The sequence below is a fragment of the Pseudophryne corroboree genome, chromosome 7 (assembly GCF_028390025.1).
Source record: "Pseudophryne corroboree isolate aPseCor3 chromosome 7, aPseCor3.hap2, whole genome shotgun sequence".
NCBI classification, from domain to species: domain Eukaryota; kingdom Metazoa; phylum Chordata; class Amphibia; order Anura; family Myobatrachidae; genus Pseudophryne; species Pseudophryne corroboree.
Window position 1 is genome coordinate 59,311,850 of NC_086450.1, and position 20,946 is coordinate 59,332,795.

The 20,946-nt window shown below is 46.6% G+C and overlaps 1 protein-coding gene across 1 annotated transcript in view; it reads right to left on the bottom strand.

Annotated features, from left to right (window-relative positions):
* Nucleotides 1-20,946, bottom strand: part of RAMP1 (receptor activity modifying protein 1) — a 155,548-nt gene that overhangs the window by 72,409 nt on the left and 62,193 nt on the right. The gene's annotated exons all lie outside the window — the stretch shown is intronic.

A 20,946-nucleotide genomic window follows, 5' to 3' on the forward strand; every position in this document is an offset into this window, starting at 1 on the left:
CTAAAATTAGGACCACAAAATTTTTATTACCACCTTTTTGCATCCATAAAAGTCCAAACTCACAACGAAGGGAGAAGAGGGAGCACAGCGGCTGTTAATGAAACTGGTATCCGGTCTCTAGGTCGACCACACTTAGGTCGACAATGTCTAGGTCGACCACTATTGGTCAACAGTAACTAGGTCGACATGTTGTAGGTCGACAGATCAAAATGTCGACATGCGTTTTTCACAATTTTTATCTTTTCTTGAACTTTTTCATACTTAACGATCCACGCGGACTACGATTGGGAATAGTAACCTGTGCCGAGCGCAGCAGTAGCGGAGAGAGGCACCTTGCCTGAAGCTCGCGAGCCATGCGAGGGGACACGGTGCACTAATTGGGGTTCCCGGTCACTGTACGCAGAAAAAAACACCAAAAAAAATAACAAAACCTCATGTCGACCTGTTGAACTGTCGACCTAGAACATGTCGACCTAGAAACCCTGTCGACCTAGTTACTGTCGACCAATAGTGGCCGGCCTAGACATTGTCGACCTAAGCGTTGTCGACCTTCCATACCACACCCGATGAAACCAGCATGGGATGGGAATAATGAAACAAAGATACTTTAAAAAAGTGAGATATTGGAAATAAAGGAAAATACTAGATATTGATAAAATGCTTTGTTAAGTTTGGTAATAAATGCTTATAATAATTCAAAATCATTTATATATAAATACTGTGTGATGGCCAAATGACAGTAAATTTACTGACACCAATAATAATGAATGATTATACAGTACTTTTACCAGTCACCAGATTTACTCGCATGCTGCTACAACTGCTTTAGTGCATACTTGCCTACTTTTGAAAAAGCATTTCAGAGAGATTGTGAAAGTAACACCTATCAGCGTGGACTTGTACTGCTACATCTGAGAGGCGTGTCATGAAAATGACTTACATCCAAATGTAAGTGAGCCCCAAAGTCAGTAAGATCTACGTGTTAAAGAAAATACACTGATATTTTGCAGGATTTGTTTGTGTATTGTATTTTACAAGAGGTTCCATATACTATAAGTGGCCACGAGAAACCTTATTTAAAATGTATGTAGCTATAAGGATCATTGGTGGTCATTCTGAGTTGATCGCTAGCTGCATTCGTTCGCTGTGCAGCGATGAGGCAAAAAAACGGCACTTCTGCGCATGTGTATGCGGTTACAACGAACAATGTCGTTTCAAACAGGGTCTAGCGAAGCTTTTCAGTCGCACTGCTGGCCGCAGAGTGATTGACAGGAAGAGGGCGTTTCTGGGTGTTATCTGACCGTTTTCAGGGATTGTTCGAAAAAACGCAGGCGTGCCAGGAAAAATGCAGGTGTGGCTGGCCGAACGCAGGGCGTGTTTGTGATGTTAAAACAGGAACTGAACAGTCTGAAGTGATCGCAAGCGCTGAGTAGGTTTTGAGCTACTCTAAAACTGCACAAAAAAACTTTGTAGCCGCTCTGCGATCCTTTCGTTCGCACTTCTGCTTAGCTAAAATACACTCCACAGATGGCGGCGGCATAGCTTTGCACGGCTGCTAAAAACTGCTAGCGCGCGAACAACTCGGAATGACCACCATTGTGCCTTATACCCAATGCAAGGAAATGGCACTGATGATCCCATTTGAATGTATATATCTCTGGTTTTTTTCTTTCCCCATGAATGTTACAGCTACATAATGGGGTATAGGGTGCAATCGGGGAGATTGCTGGACTATTGAGGGAGTCAGGGAGATTGCTACTATTTCAGGGAGTCTCCTGCAGAATAAGGGAGGGTAGGCAACTATGCTTTAGTGTCTTTTGTCGTAGTCACGTTTGCGACTCTATGCTTATGCTGGTAAAAAGCCCTTCCCTGGTAAACAAGTGTGCATCTGAATGTCCAAGGACTGGGACACCCACTTAGTGCATCTTTGGACATTACCATTGGACGCTCCCAGAGCCGGCGCAAGCCACTCAGCAAAGGGATGCAGTGCAGGGAGGCGCCAGGAATGGAGAGGCGCTCTCCCTGCTCTGCATTCCTGTGCTGAGCTGATGTCCCCCTGTTGTTGCTGCGGCGCCTGCAGGAACGGCTCTTGCCGCTCTGAAGGAGCGCTGCCGCTGCTCCACTGCCTACCCTCCCGGCTCCCACATGCTGCCGTGCGGTCAGGACCGGACCGACGCGCGCGGCCACATGACGCTGCTCAGACAGTGAGAGACTGTCACTGTCTATACTGTGGGCGCCGCGGCCGCTCAGGCTGCACCTTGATAGCGCAGCTGTGCATCCTCCTGGCTCCTAGCCCTCCCGCGATGCCAGGGAAAATGGGAAGGAGACAATCTGCGTGCAGTATCAGGTGAGGATGGGGAGCTGGAGCTGCACTGTGACAGAGTTGGGAGGTATGTGTCTCTGCATGGCTGTAATGTTTGTAAGTGTGCCACTGGGACCTATATAGTGTGTGTCAGTGTGCCTATGTACAATTTGTTAGTGTGTCAGTGTGCTCCTGGTCCGTGTGTGTGTGTGTGTGTGTGTGTGTGTGTGTGTGTGTGTGTCAGTGTTCCCTATACAATCTATGAATGTGTGCACTAGTGGATCCAGGGATGGGAGAGGGCACGCGAGACTGTGCTCCCCCTGTTGTTTCTGCCTTTTTTTTTTTTAAAAACAGCAGTAATGATGGAGATAGCGCAGGTCCAACTCGACGCATATGCAGGGTACATGGCTGCCTCGAACGCAAAATGATGAGGGAACTGCCGCAATGTTACCCCACCTCCCGCAGCCACACTGGAGGCAGCCTAGCTGCGGCTCTCCCTCCTGTGTCTTCTACCCGCTCTCCCGGGCCCGCTGGCGGCACCTGTGGGAAGCGGAGGAGGTTCCCAGCATTCAAACACCACCAGTTTATGAGCAGCCAGGTCCCAAGGCGACGGGTTGTGCTGTTCTAGATACAGCAGTCGGAAGCTATGCCCCCCGACCATGACTCCCTCCCCATTTGAAGCACCACCATATTCTGGAGCAGAGAGAGGAGGCGTTGCGTGTTTGTAGGCGTCACTGCTACAGGGGGTGTTGCATGTGTAAGCGTCACTGCTACAGGGGCGTTACGTGTGTAAGCATCAATGGTACAGGGGGCATTATGTGTGTAAAGCATCACTGCTACAGGGGGAGTTACGTGTGTAAGCATCACTGGTACAGGGGGGTGTTACGTGTAGCGTCACTGGTAAAGGGGGTGTTGCATGTGTATGCGCCACTTCTACAGGGGGCATTACGTGTGTGCACTGCGTTACATGTTTAAGCGTCACTAATACGGGGGGCTTTGCGTGTGTAAGCATCACTACTACAGGGGGCATTACGTGTGTAAGCGTCACTGGTACAGGGGGCATTGCGTGTGTAAGTATCACTGGTACAATGGGGTGAAACATGTGTAAGCGTCACTGGTAAAGGGGGTGTTACGTGTGTAAGCGTCACTGGTACAGGGGGCGTTACATGTGTATGCTGTGTTACGTGTGTAAGCGTAACTAATACAGGGGGCGTTACGTGTGTAAGCAACACTACTATAGGGGGCGTTATGTGTGTAAGCGTCACTGGTACAGGGGCGTTAAGCGTGTAAGCGTCTCTGGTACAGGGGGCGTTACGTGTGTAAGCATCACTGGTACGGGGCATTACGTGTGTATGCGTCACTGGTACAGGGGGCATTACATGTGTAAGCATCACTGGTACAGGGGTGTTACGTGTGTATGCGTCACTGGTACAGGGTGGCGATACATGTGTAGGCGTTACGTCATGGGTAAAGTGGGCATTACATATGTAAGCATCACTGGTACAGGGGGACGTTATGTGTGTAAGCGTCACTGGTACAGGGGGCGTTACGTGTGTAAGCGGCACTACTACAGGGAGCATTATGTGTATATGTGTCACTGCTTTGTAAAGTATGGGAGGGCGCAAATTTATAGTTTGCAGGAGGGCGCCGAACACCCTAGCACCGGCCCTGGACGCACCATAGAAACTTGTACTTGCCCCATGCAAGGTGCAGATTCTCTGTCAGGGTATCTCTGTGCGTCTGAATAACCATTTCCCAGCCATCGCCAAGGAACGCCCAATATATTTCCAATACATTTCTGAGACCGTGCGTCTCAATCACTACTGCGTCCAGGGGCAAATGCAGGATTTATTGGCAGGGGTTTCCGTAAAAAAAAAAAAATATATATATATTGCCACTATATATAACACACACACACACACACACACACACACACACACACACACACACACACACACACACACACACACACACACACACATACTTTCCACATACATACTGTACATGAAAACATGCTTAATATTCTGCATACATACTATAAATATCATGCAATGCAAACATACATACATACATAGTACATACACAAGCAGACATACCCAGGGATGTAAAGAGGAGACTGGTCTGGTGGCCATGGTACTGTAAAAAGCTGATGAAAACTCCCTGCAGTAGCAGGAGTAGCTGTGATCGCGGTTTGTGTTGAGACGGAGACAAAGCTGTCTCCGTCTCTAAAAACACTATTTGGCCCATCGGGGGGGTTTCTGGGTAACCAGAAACCCCCCCTGCGTGCGCTACTGGCGTCTATGCGCACACACCATTGGACCTGTGGTGAATCTTGTGTGTGAACAAATTGAAACATATCTGGTTGGTGGTTGTGCATAGAGGTGTGGGGTGGAATCAATGACGGCCAAACCTTCTAACAGGATTACCGGTAGATACAGTATGTGTATCAGTTTTTCATGAATTGGTGAGGTACAATTAATCAGAAAATGTGCTTAAATTTCTAATAAAGAATTTGTTGTCAACCCCGCAGCCCCACCCCCAGAGATAAAACATGGGGGTCTATGTACTAAAGAGTCTATTTACTAAGCCTTGGAGAGACAAAGTGTAGAGAGATAAAGTACCAACCAACCAGTTCCTAACTCATTTTTCAAACACAGCCTGTGACATAGTAGTTAGGAGCTGGCTGATTGGCTGGTACTTTTTCTCTCTCCACTTTATCTCTCTCCAAGGCTTAGTAAACAGGCCCCCAAGGGGGAGATGTACTAAGCAGTGTAAAGAGTGGAGAAGTAAGCATGGCAACCAATCAGCTGCTCTGTATAAGTTTATAGTATGCAAACTATAAACGTTACTTCAATGCTGATTGGTTGCCATGGGCAACTTCTCCAGTGGCTCACTTCTCCACTCTTTTCACTGTTTAGTACATCTCCCTCTAAGTCTTGGAGAGGGATAAAGTGGCTGGCAAAAAAGTACCAGCCAATCAGCTCCTAACTGCTATGTCACAGGCTGTGTTTGAAAGATGACAGTTAGGAGCTGATTGGCTGGTATTTTATCACTGTGAAATGTATCACTTTTCAAGGCTTAGTACATCTCCCCCTTTATTTCCATCCACTTTATCTCTCTCCAAAACTTAGTACAGTGGTTCACAAACTGTGTGCCGTGGCACCCTGGGGTGCCTCAGGACACTTATAGGGGGTGTAGTATGGCTGACCGGCGGTCTCCTGACCGCCGGTCAGCTTACGGACGCCGGGATCCCGGCAGCATACAGACGCCGGGATCCCGGCGGGGAGAGGCGAGTGCAGCAAGCCCCTTGCGGGCTCGCTGCGCTCGCCACGCTGCGGGCTCGGTGGCGACCTGCGGTCGCCACGGGTTCTATTCCCACTCTATGGGTGTCGTGGCCACCCACGAGTGGAAATAGTCCCTGTTGGTCGGCATGCCGACCATCGGGATACTGAGCCGGCGGGATGGTGGAGGAGGTCATGTGACTGTCGGTCAGCAGACCGTCGGTCACATGAATACCACCCCTTATAGGGGTGCCTTGGATTGGTGGTCCAGGACCAATTCAAATTATTTATAGTCAATGTAATAGGCAAAATCAGTGCTGTTGGCGGCCAATCATAAAACGTGTGGACAAACAAGCAAATCCTGTCCCTCACCACACAATAGAACCTAAGGATGATATAAAACCAGTTTGCTTAATTTAATTATTATTTTTTTCAAAATTGCTCAATAAGAAACTTTTGGTCTAGGTGTGCCATGAAAAAAATTGTGATGCTTTCTAGGGCACCGTTTTTCAAAACCACTGGCTTAGTACATAGAACCCAAAGTCAGAAACAGAACAATTTATTTTTAACATATTATTGTTATTCAATTGAACTCAGCATTTATGATAAACATCTCTGTAAAACAAGTTCTTTACAACAATTTTCTTTTGTCTGGTATTGTTCTAAGGTTCTTGTTGGCCTAATAAAATAAACAGTTCTAAGAAAATAAAAATCAGATAAATATACGTAAAAGTGATGGCAGCTGTGATTATTACCCCCTGTGACGTTACTCTTACAGTTTACAGACCACAATGTTCCGGGAAAGGTCCCTGTGAGGTTTCTTCCAGACCGCAGCATTAAACAGTCAGCAAAATGTATTTTATAATTTAAAAAAAACATGTTTTTATTTCCATTGTCTGAGATAAGGGTCTATTATGAAGCACTGAGTAAGACGTTCTCACTACCTCCTCCTACGTAACAAGAAGACCACGCAGAGATATACCCCAGATTATTATGACCACTGGGGTCCTGACCTTCGGAAAACTAACTGCTTCCCCTCGTTTCCGCTGCTTCAGATTTGCGTGACACGCCTTTGTTATGTAATAATTAAAATACTGAATATTTTTGTATTCTCAATGTCTTCTAGCTCTGTAAAAGAAATAAGAGAATAATTAAAGTAATTCAATTTTGTGTCAGGAACAAGAGTTGCTCCATTTTCGGTGTTGTACCAGGTGGATTATCTTTATTTTAGCCCTCGTGTGTGGGTTTTAGCTGGGGATTGTTATCTTCATATCAGCAGATGGGAAATGCAAAATAGACTGACTTGTGATCACGCTTCCCAGGTATTTGCCACAAGTACAGCAATCTGACAGGAACAGTACAAGGTGCCGTGACAAGCTCACAATGTGTCATAATTGCTTCTAGCAGGTCTGTCATTACCTGGTAGGCATGAAGAGACTGGAATTACAGGTGTCAGGCATGTAAAGGAAGTTACAGGATATTTCACAATGTTTGCTGGCAAGCTGATCTACAGTAAGCAATTCTCGTTTCTGCTAGAGATGAACGGTTCGGATTCTGAGGAATCCGAACCTCGCCAAACAGGGAGGAATCCGAGCGCACCGGCTCAGGTGTTCCTGCCAGACTCGGATTCCCTAACAAGGTCAAATGTCATCTCCCCGTCTTCGGATTCTCACGGGACTTGGATTCTATAAAAGACGCCGCTGCCGGGGCTCGGCGCCATTTCACGGATTTCGCAGCATGCTGAGGTTTGCTGCATAAACTCTGCTATTCCGCATAAATAAAATATAAATTTGGGGGACACTTTTAGTTTTACAGTACAGTAGTATACTATAGTATATTATATTATTTATTTATAAGACATGTAGGGGATGAACTGCTGTGTCCAGACAGAGTCTCACAAGAGGCATGTACTTAGGGGGTACACTGTGTTGACTCTGCTGTGTATTAACATAAGTTCTATATAGTTCTATGACTGTGCTGTGTCCACTCAAGAGACTCAGCGTCTTCCAAGGGGGTGCGCTATACCCTAGTGCGCTTTCCTCACGTGCATCTAACCCTGTGAGTCACGCAGTTTCCCTGATGCTGAAGTGCTTGGTTTGTTAAAGTGTGAATGTCCTTTTTAATATCCAACAGAAGGGTAGGTGGGAAGGTACCAAGGACAATTCCATCTTGCACCACCATTCATTTCTCCCACTGCTGTGTGTGTCGGCAGTTTATAGATATGCTTTAAACTGCCTTGTGTTTGTGCCGCTGCTCTGCCGGTTAGTAAACCAGCCAGCTCGCTGCAGACTTTAGACTAAAGTGGATGAAAACATTGTGAGCTGTGAGGTGATCAAAATTGTCTGCAAATGACTGGAAATGAATGTTATTGAGGTTAATAGTACTCTAGGTACAAAAAAAATTAAGTGATTGTAGCTTTTTTGGTAAATTTTTGAAAAAAATCCAAAGCCAGTCACGGCGATTTGGCAAATCCAAATCCAAAGCCGGCCGACGAATTACAACCAAATCCAAATCCGGCAAAAATGGCCTGGCACAAACACAGAGCGACAATGCAGCAATAGCATCACTGACCTTCGCAGAGATCTAGTACTGAGGGGACTATGTATTAATAAAACCAGCACTGCTGCGGTTATTAATGGTCAGTATCACGATGGATATATTATAATTTTGAATGAACATATCCCTGCTATGTACTAAGTGCAACTCGCAGGCATCGCGGTAGCAATAACTACTGTCCCAGCGAGTTACATCTCCGACACAATGGAGGGATCCTTCACACTTGTGAAAGACTCCTCTGGAGGAATCTGACACTGCGCATGTACCAAGACGGAGGCTCCGGGAGAGGGATTGCAAGATCCCTATCCTGCGAATCTGCCTCCATAGTCATAAAGCAATTTACGCCATCTGATGACGTATGGAAACTGAAGGAGCCAAACTCCGAACTGTGTAGCCCCCATTAATAATAATGGGGATTGCAATCTGCAGTTTCGGCATCATTTTATGAAATAAATGCTTTAATAAATAGGCTTATAACTTGTGTCGTTTCATGGGACACCATTATTACTAGTTCGTAATAGGAGTTAAGAAACTGCGGGGTCATTCAGATCTGATTGCTGGGCTGCTAATTTTGCTGTCCTACGTTCAGATAGTCACCGAGTGTATATTGGCCGTGCAAGTGTGCGATCCCATGTGTACGCCGAGCTGCTAAAATCCGCTTTGTGCAGTCTCTGCGCAGCCCAGGACTTACTCCTCCAGTGCGGTCACATCAGGCTGATCGGGGCCGGAGCTGACGTCAGACACCCTCCCTGAAAACGCTTGGACGCGTCTGCGTTTTTCCGGACGCTCCCAGTAAACGGTTAGTTACCACCCACAAATGGCCTCTTCCTGTCAATCACCTAGCGTACGCCCGTGCAAGCAGATTTTTCGCACCATCCCGTCACTGGCCGGCGAAGCCCTTTGTAGTTGTCCAAGGCACGTGCGCATTGCGGTGCATACGCATGCGCAGTTAGTACCTGTTTCCCGCACAGCAGCAATCAGATCTGATTGACCCCCTGTATGTGAACTGAATTCCCTTTTGGATGGACCATGTGTATTCATATGGAACTTGTACATTTACACTAGGCATAAATTTGCCTCAACAAAAGTTTAAACTATTTCAACATTTTTGTAATTCCCTGGAGAGGTGGATATAAGGACAGCAGGTGTTACAGAATTGTACATTCAGCTTTTCTTCTTGTGCTTGTCAGGAAAATTGGATTCTCAGTCTTGTGCCAAAGACATATAGCTGAAAATCAGAGTCAGAGGAAAAGCCATTGGGATTTGCATGCAAACCCGTTCAGCCAAATTCTCGGGCTGCACATAAACATAGATTTCCTATAACAACTATTGGCCAATTGATTTATATATAATAGAAATGGGGAACGCAGCTAATTACAGGTCATTAGACCTACTGGATAATAATTAATGGACTTCTTTGTATCATGCCTGAACGAACATATGGAACGTCCTCCTACTGAGCTAAAAACAATAGACTGTCGGAATCCTGGCTACATACCCTTTCATAGACCGTTCATTGCATTTGCTACATTGTAATGCGACATCTTTATCTGTCTTTACAAAGAAATAAATGTTAAGGACATTTGTATCTCACTATTTCCAGGAATTTCCTAGCCTTGTGGCATAGATCATTAACTTGTTTTAAAAAGGCAATTAGCTTGAGGGTGAGCTGATAACTTGAAGGGACACACATTAAGTGCAATGATGCTTATATCAATGCGTGACACAAAACAAATGACCTTGCCTCCAGCAGCCCCCATTGTTATTTTTCTCAGCAGGAAGGAAACATCAAGTCATGCAGTTTCGGCCTCTACTCAACATGAATGACGGGGAAACGTTTCATGTGACCAGGTGATATTTCTACAGTTCTCTAGTGTTTGTGTTCCTTGGTGCATGTCAGTTCCTTATTTTTAAGATGATAAGAGTGGAGCTTGGTTGGGCATCATCTAGATCAGAGGTTCTCAAACTCGGTCCTCAGGACCCCACACGGTTCATGTTTTGCAGGTCACCTGTAGCTTTTGAAAATGTGATAGTTGGTGATACACAGTGCACCTGCTGGGTGGCATGGAAAACATGAACCGTGTGGGGTCCTGAGGACCGAGTTTGAGAACCACTGATCTAGATGTATCTAGAGGCAGACTGGCTCACCGGAACACTGGTTAAATCCCTGGTGTTCTGCAGTGTCTAAAAGCCTACTTCCGCTATTCCCTAGGTGGTGGGGTCAAGACTGTGCAACAGGGTAGAAGGATAGGGACAGGGCACCCAGCTCTAACATTGCTTGTACCACTGATGTGACCATTGAAACATGACCATTTGTGGTGGTGAAATTTTTTTCCCAAACCAATTTAATAAAGAAATGTTATATACAGTATATCTCATCCTAACTCTCTGTTCCACGCTCTCTATGTACCCCATCTGTGTCACCCCTGTCTGTCTACCCCTCCCCTTAGAATGTAAGCTCTCAGAAGTAGGACCCTCTTTCCTCATGTGCTTATCCTTTTCTTACTTTAATAATCCTCAACTGCCCAAATCACACAGTTTTTTGGCCACCTGGAACTTATCTCTGTCATTTACTGGTGTAGTTATGCTTAGTTACCCTGTACTTGTCCTATATTGTCTTCAATTGTAAGTCACTGTTTTCCTGTTTTGATTATGTGCATATGTACTCCGTAATTGTGCGCTGCGGAACCCTTGTGGCGCCATATAAATAAAGGATAATAATAATTATATATATATATATATATATATAGGGTTAGGACAGGGTCTCTGTCATTGCTTCAGGAAAGAACATTTACTGTTTTTTGATTGAAATGGAATAATATCAACACAACTATTGTCTGTACAAATATATCTTATTGTAACCTGGGCAAATTGTCAAACAGTTTTTATCAATTGTATGTTTTAAATAACAATAAAACGTCAATTTTAAGATTGTATTAGTAAACTTGTACATATCAAAGGACGACAAGCTGCCTGGGGAAATCTTTTCTCTATTTCTTCCAATATCATATCCCATCTAACGGGGGGTATCTTTCCCTAAGGTGTAGCTCTCCATACCATATAGCGCGAGAAAGGTCTTATCCCTTTTTAGCGATATATATATATATACATACATACATACATACATACAGGTTGAGAATCCCTTATCCAAAATTTTAAATCCCACATTTTTAGGTCCCCTACTGAGATAATGACATATATATTATATATTATGTATATATATATATAAATATATTATATAGATGTATAATATAATATACATATGTATGTGTCATTATCTCAGTAGGGGAACCAACAATGTGTGATTTTGAATTTTGGATACTCAACCTGTGTGTGTGTATATATATATATATATATATATATATATATATATACACAAACAAACAAATAGAAAACCACGGCACTCGCCACCCCAGAAGTGGGGTGCAGTGTCCGCACTCGCCACTAATAGGGTGGGGTGCATGTAGCCCATGGCCACCTACTCAAAAATATAGAAACAGAAAGTTCAGCACTCACCAAAATAAGTGCTGAACTTTCTGTTTCTATATTTTTGAGTAGGTGGCCATGGGCTACATGCACCCCACCCTATTAGTGGCGAGTGCGGACACTGCACCCCGCTTCTGGGGTGACGAGTGCTGTGGTTTTCTATTTGTTTGTATATTTTAGGGTTAATCCTTGGTTAACTCATTAACTGTGGCCACAAGCTTTGTTCATGCACCCCTATTATCTTAAACCTGTGTCAGCTGCCTTTCAGTAATTTATCAGCCAGTGTCAGGTGACGAGTGTACCTTTAAAAGCCATGGAGTTCATGGCAGATACACCTTAAACCAAGTAGGTATATTTGCAGTTATATTATGTGTGTTACAGTTGCCAGGTTTTAATTTTTATGATTTTGTGATAGTGTAGGACCTGCATGAAGGTGGGGTTCCTTGGCGAGCGGTGTGCAGGCTTCCGTGCATTGGCCAATTCACTAACTAAACCCCCATCATTTATTCATTTATTCCTAGATGTTGTGAGGATAAGTGAGCTTATTTTGGTGAGTGCTGAACTTTCTGTTTCTATAAATATATATATATATATATATATTCATTGGGCATCAGCTGCAGCAGATAAATATTATCAGTTTTGGCTGTTACTGTCTTCTCCAAGAGGCTGGCACCAGTCAGAATACAGCTGGGGTTAGGAAGTTGAACATGAACATCTGTACAAAACTATCAATTGTGGTTCCCTAGGCCAGGGGACAGCAAGACATATAGATTTCCATGCTGGTCCTATAATGGGCTGCCTAGGCAGGCCTGAAAGCAACCTCTAATCTAGTAAGAGGTGGGGCTACATGATGCTCTGGCACTTTGTACTGTGTCCTTACCCCTAACCCTGCACTCTATACTGTATTCTTACTCACTAACCCTGCACACACTACTATACCCTTATCCCTAACCCTGCACTCTATACTGTATTTTTACTCACTAACCCTGCACACACTACTATACCCTTATCCCTAACCCTGCACTCTATACTGTATTCTTACTCACTAACCCTGCACACACTACTATACTCTTATCCCTAACCCTGCACTCTATACTGTATTCTTACTCACTAACCCTGCACACACTACTATACCCTTATCCCTAACCCTGCACTCTATACTGTACTCTTACTCACTAACCCTGCACACACTACTATACTCTTATCCCTAACCCTGCACTCTATACTGTACTCTTACTCACTAACCCTGCACACACTACTATACCTTTACTCCTAACCCTGCACACACTACTGTACTCTTACCCCTAACCCCACATTCTATACTGTACTCTTACCACTAATCCTGAACCCACTACTATATGCTTACCTCTCCCCAACCCTGCACCCAATACTGTGTCCTTATCTCCCAACACTTTACCCAATACTGTGCCCATATCCACTAATTCTGCCAGGAATAAACCCAGCATACACTACTCCCGCTACAGTGTCCTTACCCCTAACCCTGCAATCTATACTGTACTCTTAATCACTAACCCTGCACACACTACTATACCCTTACCCCCCCCCCCCTCCTGCACACTATTTTACCCTTACCCCTCTAATCTTGTGCACACTACTGTACCCTTACCCCCTAACCCTGGACCAACTACTATATGGTTATTATCATTATTAGTATTATCCTTTATTTATATGGTGCCACAAGGGTTCCGCAGCGCCAAATTACAGAGTACATATGCACATAATCAAAACAGGAAAACAGTGACTCACAGTAGAAGATAATATAGGACAAGTACAGGGTAACTAAACTTAGCTACATCAGCAGATGACACTGAGATAAGTATCAGGGTGGCAGAAAACCACGGATTTGGGGCAGTTGTGGATTATTAAAGTAAGAATAGGATAAGCACATGAGGGAAGAGTCTGAGGGGGAGAGGTAGAGAATTCCAGAGTAAGGGAGCAGCACGTGAAAAATCTTGGAGATAGGAGTGGGAGGAAGTAATCAGTAAGCAGGAGAGTCGGCGTGCATTAGCAGAGCGAAGAGGACGGGTGGGAGTGTAAAGGGAGATAAGGTCAGAGATGTAAATGGGAGAGGAGTGGGTGAGGGCTTTGTAAGTGAGTGTGAGAAGTTTGAATTGGATTCTGAAAGGGAAGGGAAGCCAGTGAAGGGCTTGTATGAGAGGAGAGGTGGACGTAGTGCGTTTGGTGTCCTCTTTGTTCTGCTAATGCACGCCAACTACTGATTACTTCCTCCCACTCCTACCAAGACTTTTCACGTGCTGCTCTATGTTCTATTTCTCTGGAATTCCCTACCTCTCCCCCTGAGACTCTCCATCTCTCTTCAAAACTTCAAACGGGCTCTCAAGACCCACTTCTTCACCAAACCCAGCCAAATCTCATCCTAACCCTGTGTTCCACACTCTCTATGTACCCCTGTCTGTGTCACCCCTGTCTGTCTACCCCTCCCCTGTAGAATGTAAGCTCTCACGAGCAGGGCCCTCTTCCCTCATGTGCTTATCCTTTTTCTTATTTTAATAATCTTCAACTGCACCAAATCCAGCAGTCTTCTGCCACCTGATACTTATTGCAGTGTCATCTGCTGATGTAGCTATGTTTATTTACGATATACTTGTCCTATAGGATTGTCTTCAACTGTAAGTTGCTTTTCCTGTTTTGATTATTTGTTTATGTACTCTGTAACTGGGCGCTGCGGAACCCTTGTGGCACCATATAAATAAAGGATAATAATAATAATAATAATTAAAAAGATGTCAGAGTTGGTGAGAGGGAATGGGAGGGGTGATAAGGGTTGAGTGGTGGCTGGTTGCTGGATGTGATGTCCTGACGTATGGAGTCAATCTTGGATGTAAAATAAGTGGCAAAGTCAAGAGCAGACAATGAGGATGGGATAGGAGGTGGCAGTGGGCAGAGGAGGGAGTTGACAGTAGCAAAGAGGCACTGGGGGTTGGAAGACTGCGTAGAGATGAGAATTTTGAAGGTTGATTGTTTAGCGTGGGAAATGGCAGCACTAAAGGACGAGAGCATAAGTTTGAAATGGAGGAAGTCTGCCTTAGAGCGTGATTTCCTCCACTGTCGCTCGGCAGTACCTGAGCATTTTTAGAAGATATCTAGTGCATTTGGTGTGCCAGGGTTGAGGTGTTGATCTGCGAGGGTGAATAGTGGTTGGTGGAGCCACAGAGTTAAGAGCAGAAGTAAGAGATGCATTGTATAGGGATGTGGCTTATTCAGGACATGAGAGAGATAATAGGAGTGAGAAGTGAGTCGAACAGGGAGGATAGGGATGAGGTGTCAATAGCCTCAATGTTACGCTTAGTGATGTAGTGATGGTAGCCTTAGGAGGGAGAGATGGGGAAGCAGAGATATATAAGTTGAAAGAGAGCAGGTGGTGGTCAGAGAAGGGAAAAGGGGAATTGGAGAAATCAGAAATATCACAGCGGTGAGTTAAAACCAGATCCAGTGAGCTTCCGTTCACATGGGAGGGTGAGGTGATCCATTGGGAGAGACCAAGTGAAGAGGAGAGGTTAAGGAGTTTAGAGACAGGTGATTTTGTGGGGCTATCGATAGGGATCTTGAAATCACCTAGGATAATGGAGGGAATGTCAGAACGGAGGAAGTGAGGTAGCCAGGAAGCAAAGTTGTCAAGGAATTTGGAGAAAATGCCAGGGGGATGGTAAATGACAGCAACTCGAAGATTAGTAGGTTGGTAGAGGTGTATCGCATGGACCTCAAATGTAGAGAATGTAAGGGATGGTTCTGGAGGTATAAGCTGGTATGTGTAGCTAGAGGGTAAAAGGACCCCAACACCACCACCACCATGGCGACCCCCGGGTCGGGGTGTGTGTGAGAATGGATAAAGAGGGTGTAGTAATGGTGCTGGGTCCTTGGCTAGGAAGGGAGACTGCAGGAGTGAGGCATGGAGGGAGTGCAGTATGATAGTGGTGGAGGAGAGGTAAGGTGACAGAGGAGGGACAGAGCAGGGTAGAGTGGTAGGGTAGAGTGTCTGTGAAGGGGCAGAAGTGAATTGCAATGGGGAAACAGAAGAGGAGGGGAAGGGAGGCAGAGGGGAGGATGGGAGATAGAGGAGAGGAGAGAGGATGAGATGTAGGAGACTGGGAGAGAAGGATAGAGGTGGTACCAGGGAACAACATAAAGGATTAGGAAGACAGTGATTAATGAGGGATGTTGCCGTCCTGGCCATAGTATGAATGGGGTAAATAGTGGTAGTAATATGAAAATAGGAGGAGTGGTGGCTGAATGAGAGAGCAGTGGAATAGCAGAAATCAGAGCCGTAACTAGGGGTGTGCCGGCGGTGCCTTGCACACAGCGCATATGCGCTGAGGGCGGAGGACCGTCCAGCAGCACCCGCAGGGCCACTCTGCTGTCCCATCTCTCCCCCCCCCCCCCCCCCGCCCGCTCCTATGCGCACCGCACGTACAGTTCTCCGGCCAGTGCTGCAGCTGCACGCCAGCGCTCTCCGCCCCCACCTGCTCCCCCCCCCTTCCGGCCGCAGCGTCTCATCGATGCGCACAGATCAGCACATGTAGAAGAGCGGGGAGACGGAGAGTGACTGGCGCTGCTGCAGGCAACATAAAACATAGCTGTGCTGCGCTGTGCTCAACGGGGGGTGGTGGTGGTGGAGGAGGATGGGAATGATATAAAAGTACAGCACGTGATAAGATACAGGGCAGCTCAGAGAAGGGGGAAAAAACTGGAGGGGGGGGGGGTTGGTAGCACAAGGAACAGAGTGGATAGAGGGTGAAGGAAAAGAGAGAGGGAAGACAGAGGGAGGGGATTGGAGGATGGGTATGAGTGTTAAAAATGTTGCGTATTGGATAGGTGTGTAAATGATTTACACAATGATTTACACACCTATTCAATACACATTTTTCACACTCACTAATACCTGTCTTCAGCCACTCACATTTACACCCCCTTCTCCCATGTACCTCACAAATACTTGTCCCCAGCCATTTACATTTACACCCCCTTCTTCCGTGTCCCCTCACTAATTCCTGTTCCCAGCCACTCACATTTACACCCCCTTCTCCTGTGTCCCCAGGGCCGTAACTAGGTGTGGGCATAATGTGCTTTGCCCACAACGCATTTGGCCTGTGGTCGCACCTTCCACATACACCCGATTGGCCGCCCGCCACCTACTGCCCCCGTGTGCTCCGCTGACGGATGCTCCATGCTGCTCCCTCCACTCCCCTGTGTAGAGCGCTGACAGACGCTGCGGCCGCTCCTCCTGCACCCCTGTGTAGAGTGCTGATGGCCTCGCTGGTTGATGCATACTGTATGCACCATTAGTGAGCATTAGTCAGCGCTGGCCGCGTCTAACTCTCTCCCCTGTGTGCGGCACACCCACCTCCTGCAGACAATGGGGGTCATTCCGAGTTGTTCGCTCGCTAGCAGTTTTTAGCAGCCATGCAAACGCTATGCCGCCTCCCACTGGGAGTGTATTTTAGCTTAGCAGAAGTGCGAACGAAAGGATCGCACGGCGGCTACAAAATAATTTTGTGCAGTTTCTGAGTAGATCCAGACCTACAGAAGATAAAAACTTAACCTCACTCGCAAGAGTGGGTGAGCCACGCACTTGACAGAGTTGATTCTCCTCTAGCAGCTGAAAAATTTTTTTGGAACGCCACTCCAAACTGAACACAATATGCAATTGTACTCTAGGTACCAAAGACAGCGCTTAGTAATACACAACAAGATATTAGTAGAAATTGAAAATAAAACAGATGTATGCAGACAGGTGTAAAAGATCAATCAATATTTATTTAATTTCTATTTGATCGGTTAAAAATGCTTTGTTACACATATAAGGGCATTTATGTGAACAAGTTAAAACATGACTGACTTGAAGCAAGCTGGATGATCGTGTGCAAGGCACTAATAAGTAACCAGTGGTTGGTGGACCTATATTTCCTGGGTATAAATGGTAAGTCTCTCCATTAATAGTTACCGATCCTGGTGGAACCAAATGTCACATTCCCTGGTGATATCTCAGCATGAAGAGATTTCAACACACCGGTTGGGGGAAATAGGTCCTCCGTTTAGCAATGGAAAGGTCGTCAGAGAGAGTCCCAGACTTGTTCTGAAGAAGGTCCACCGTCCAAATGTCCTGGGTAGTAGTGCCACACGGTCCACTAGTATGGTCCTTACGCGTTTCGCTGACTTCCAGGGGCAGCTTTATCAACTTGTTCACATAAATGCCCTTATATGTGTAACAAAGCATTTTTAACCGATCAAATAGAAATTAAATAAATATTGATTGATCTTTTACACCTGTCTGCATACATCTGTTTTATTTTCAATTTCTACTAATATCTTGTTGTGTATTACTAAGCGTAGATCCAGACCTACTCCTAGCTTGCGATCACTTCAGACTATTTAGTTCCTGTTTTAACGTCACAAACACGCCCTATGTTCGGCCAGCCACGCCTGCGTTTTCCCAGGCACGCCTCTGTTTGTATCTGACACGCCTGCGTTTTTTCACACACTCCCTGAAAACGGTCATTTACCTCCCAGAAACACCCACTTCCTGTCAATCACTCAGTGGACAGCAGTGCGACTGTAAAGCATCACTAGACCTTGTGTGAAAGTACTTTGGCTGTTGTGAAAGTATGTCGCGCGTGCGCATTGCGCCGCATGCGCAGAAGTGCCACTTTTTGACCTAATCGCCACGCTGCGACCAAAAGCAGCTAGCGAACCACTCGGAATGACCCCCAATGTACAGAGGGAGTTCCGGAGCAGGAGCCACCAGCAGCGCAGAAGGGAGAAAATAATGTAAGTATCGACACTCACACTACACTACGTACACTACACTACAGTACTGTACACTACACTACAGTACACCCTAAAGGTAAGGGGAAGCATGTAAGGGGCTCTACCTGGCGTAATGTATATAAGGGGCTCTTCCTGGCGTAATGTGTATATGAGACTCTACCTGGCGTAATGTGCATAATGTGCTCTGCCTGGCATAATGTGTATGTGCTCTACCTGGAATAATGTGTATAATGGGCTCTACCTGGTGTAATGTGTGTAATAGGCTCTACATCGTGTAATGTATATAAGGGCTGTACCTGGCATAATGTGTATAATGTGCTCTACCTGGCATAATGTGTATAACGTGCTCTACCTGGTGTAGCATGTATAAGGGGCTCTACCTGGCGCAATGTGTACAAGTGTCACTACTGCGTGGTGTAATATAAATTGGTACTATTATGTGGCCACGCCCCTTCCCCATAAATCCACACCCAATTTTTTGCCGCACCCCTCTGACGAACACTGGCCATATTTTAGCTATGGAGGGGGGGGGGGCGCAGATGCTGTTTCTTGCACACAGCGCTAAAATGTCTAGTTACGGCACTGGCAGAAATAAAGACGATTTGCAAGTATTTAAAATGTGGTTAATGTCTACAGGTTAACAGTAAGGCAAATGTTTTGCTGATGTAAGATAGACAATTATTACACAGTGTTTGCAAACAGCAAGTCGGTGCTATGCTTTTCAGTGCAAAGTTTATTTTCCAGGCTTTGCAGGTGCTTTTTGCAGAAAGTTATTATATAGTTTCAGTGAGGATTGGAGAATATTAGACCTAACGCTGTACATGCTACTGTTCCCTAACCCCCCTACCAGGCACACTACTGACCCTTACCCCCTAATCCTGCATACACCGCAGTTCCCTTACCCCCTAACCCTGCATACACTACAGTACCCTTACCCCCTAACCCTACACACACCACTGTTCATTTACCACCCCTAACCCTGCACATATTACTGTACCCTTAACCCCTAACCTTACACACACCACTGTTCATTTACCACCCCTAACCCTGCACATATTACTGTACCCTTAACCCCTAACCTTACACACACCACTGTTCATTTACCACCCCTAACCCTGTACACACTACTATATGCTTTCCCCCTAACCGTGCACTCACTACTGTTCCCTTACTCCTCTTGCCCTGCACACACTACTGTTCCCTTACCCTGCACACACTACTGTTCCCTTACTCCCCTTACCCTGCACTCACTACTGTTCCCTTACTCCCCTTACCCTGCACACACTACTGTTCCCTTACTCCTCTTGCCCTGCACACACTACTGTTCCCTTACCCTGCACACACTACTGTTCCCTTACTCCCCTTACCCTGCACACACTACTGTTCCCTTACCCTGCACACACTACTGTTCCCTTACTCCCCTTACCCTGCACTCACTACTGTTCCCTTACTCCCCTTACCCTGCACACACTACTGTTCCCTTACCCTGCACACACTACTGTTCCCTTACTCCCCTTACCCTGCACACACTACTGTTCCCTTACCCTGCACACACTACTGTTCCCTTACTCCCCTTACCCTGCACACACTACTGTTCCCTTACCCTGCACACACTACTGTTCCCTTACTCCCCTTACCCTGCACTCACTACTGTTCCCTTACTCCTCTTACCCTGCACACACTACTGTTCCCTTACCCTGCACACACTACTGTTCCCTTACTCCCCTAACTCTGCACACACTACTGTTCCCTTACCCTGCACACACTACTGTTCCCTTACCCTGCACACACTACTGTTCCCTTACCCTGCACACACTACTGTTCCCTTACTCCGCTAACTCTGCACACACTACTGTTCCCTTACCCTGCACACACTACTGTTCCCTTACCTTGCACATGTAGCAAGGGCCAGTGTACTCGTGCGGTCACTGGCCCTGCTACTAGCGTGCGCGTCCCTCCTCACCTGGGACGGCCCGGCGCCGTCCCATGTGGCCGGGGGTAGCGCGGGCTTCGGGCGGTGCTGGGGACCGGATCTGGTCCGGTCTCCACCTGCCCCGCTGAGTGCAGAGTTCGGCAGCGGGCGTGGGGGCGGCGGTGCATACCCACCGCCGCTCCACGCGGGTGATGGCGGCGGGCCTGCATCCTCCGGGACGCAGACCCCGCCAATCGCCGCCCGGCATTTTGAATTTGGCGCCAGCCGCGAGCCAATCACGGCTCGTGAACTGGCAGCCAATCGGGAGTGGCGGCGGCGAGCCAATCCCGGCTCGCCGCGTCATAGCCCCGCCCCCCGGCACTGGCTTGTATTAGCCAGCGCTGGGCGCGAGGGCTCGGAGTCGTCGGCTGGGAGGGAGCAGCGAAGAGCTCCCGAAGACGGAACCGAGACGACGGCGCCAGAAGTCCTGGAGGGCGGCGGCACGTGCAAAAGAGCTGCTACACGCCGCCGCCCGCCGGGTGAAGTCCTCGGAAGCCCTGGGCCAGCGGTGTGCAACGCAAAAGAGCTTGCACCGGCCACCG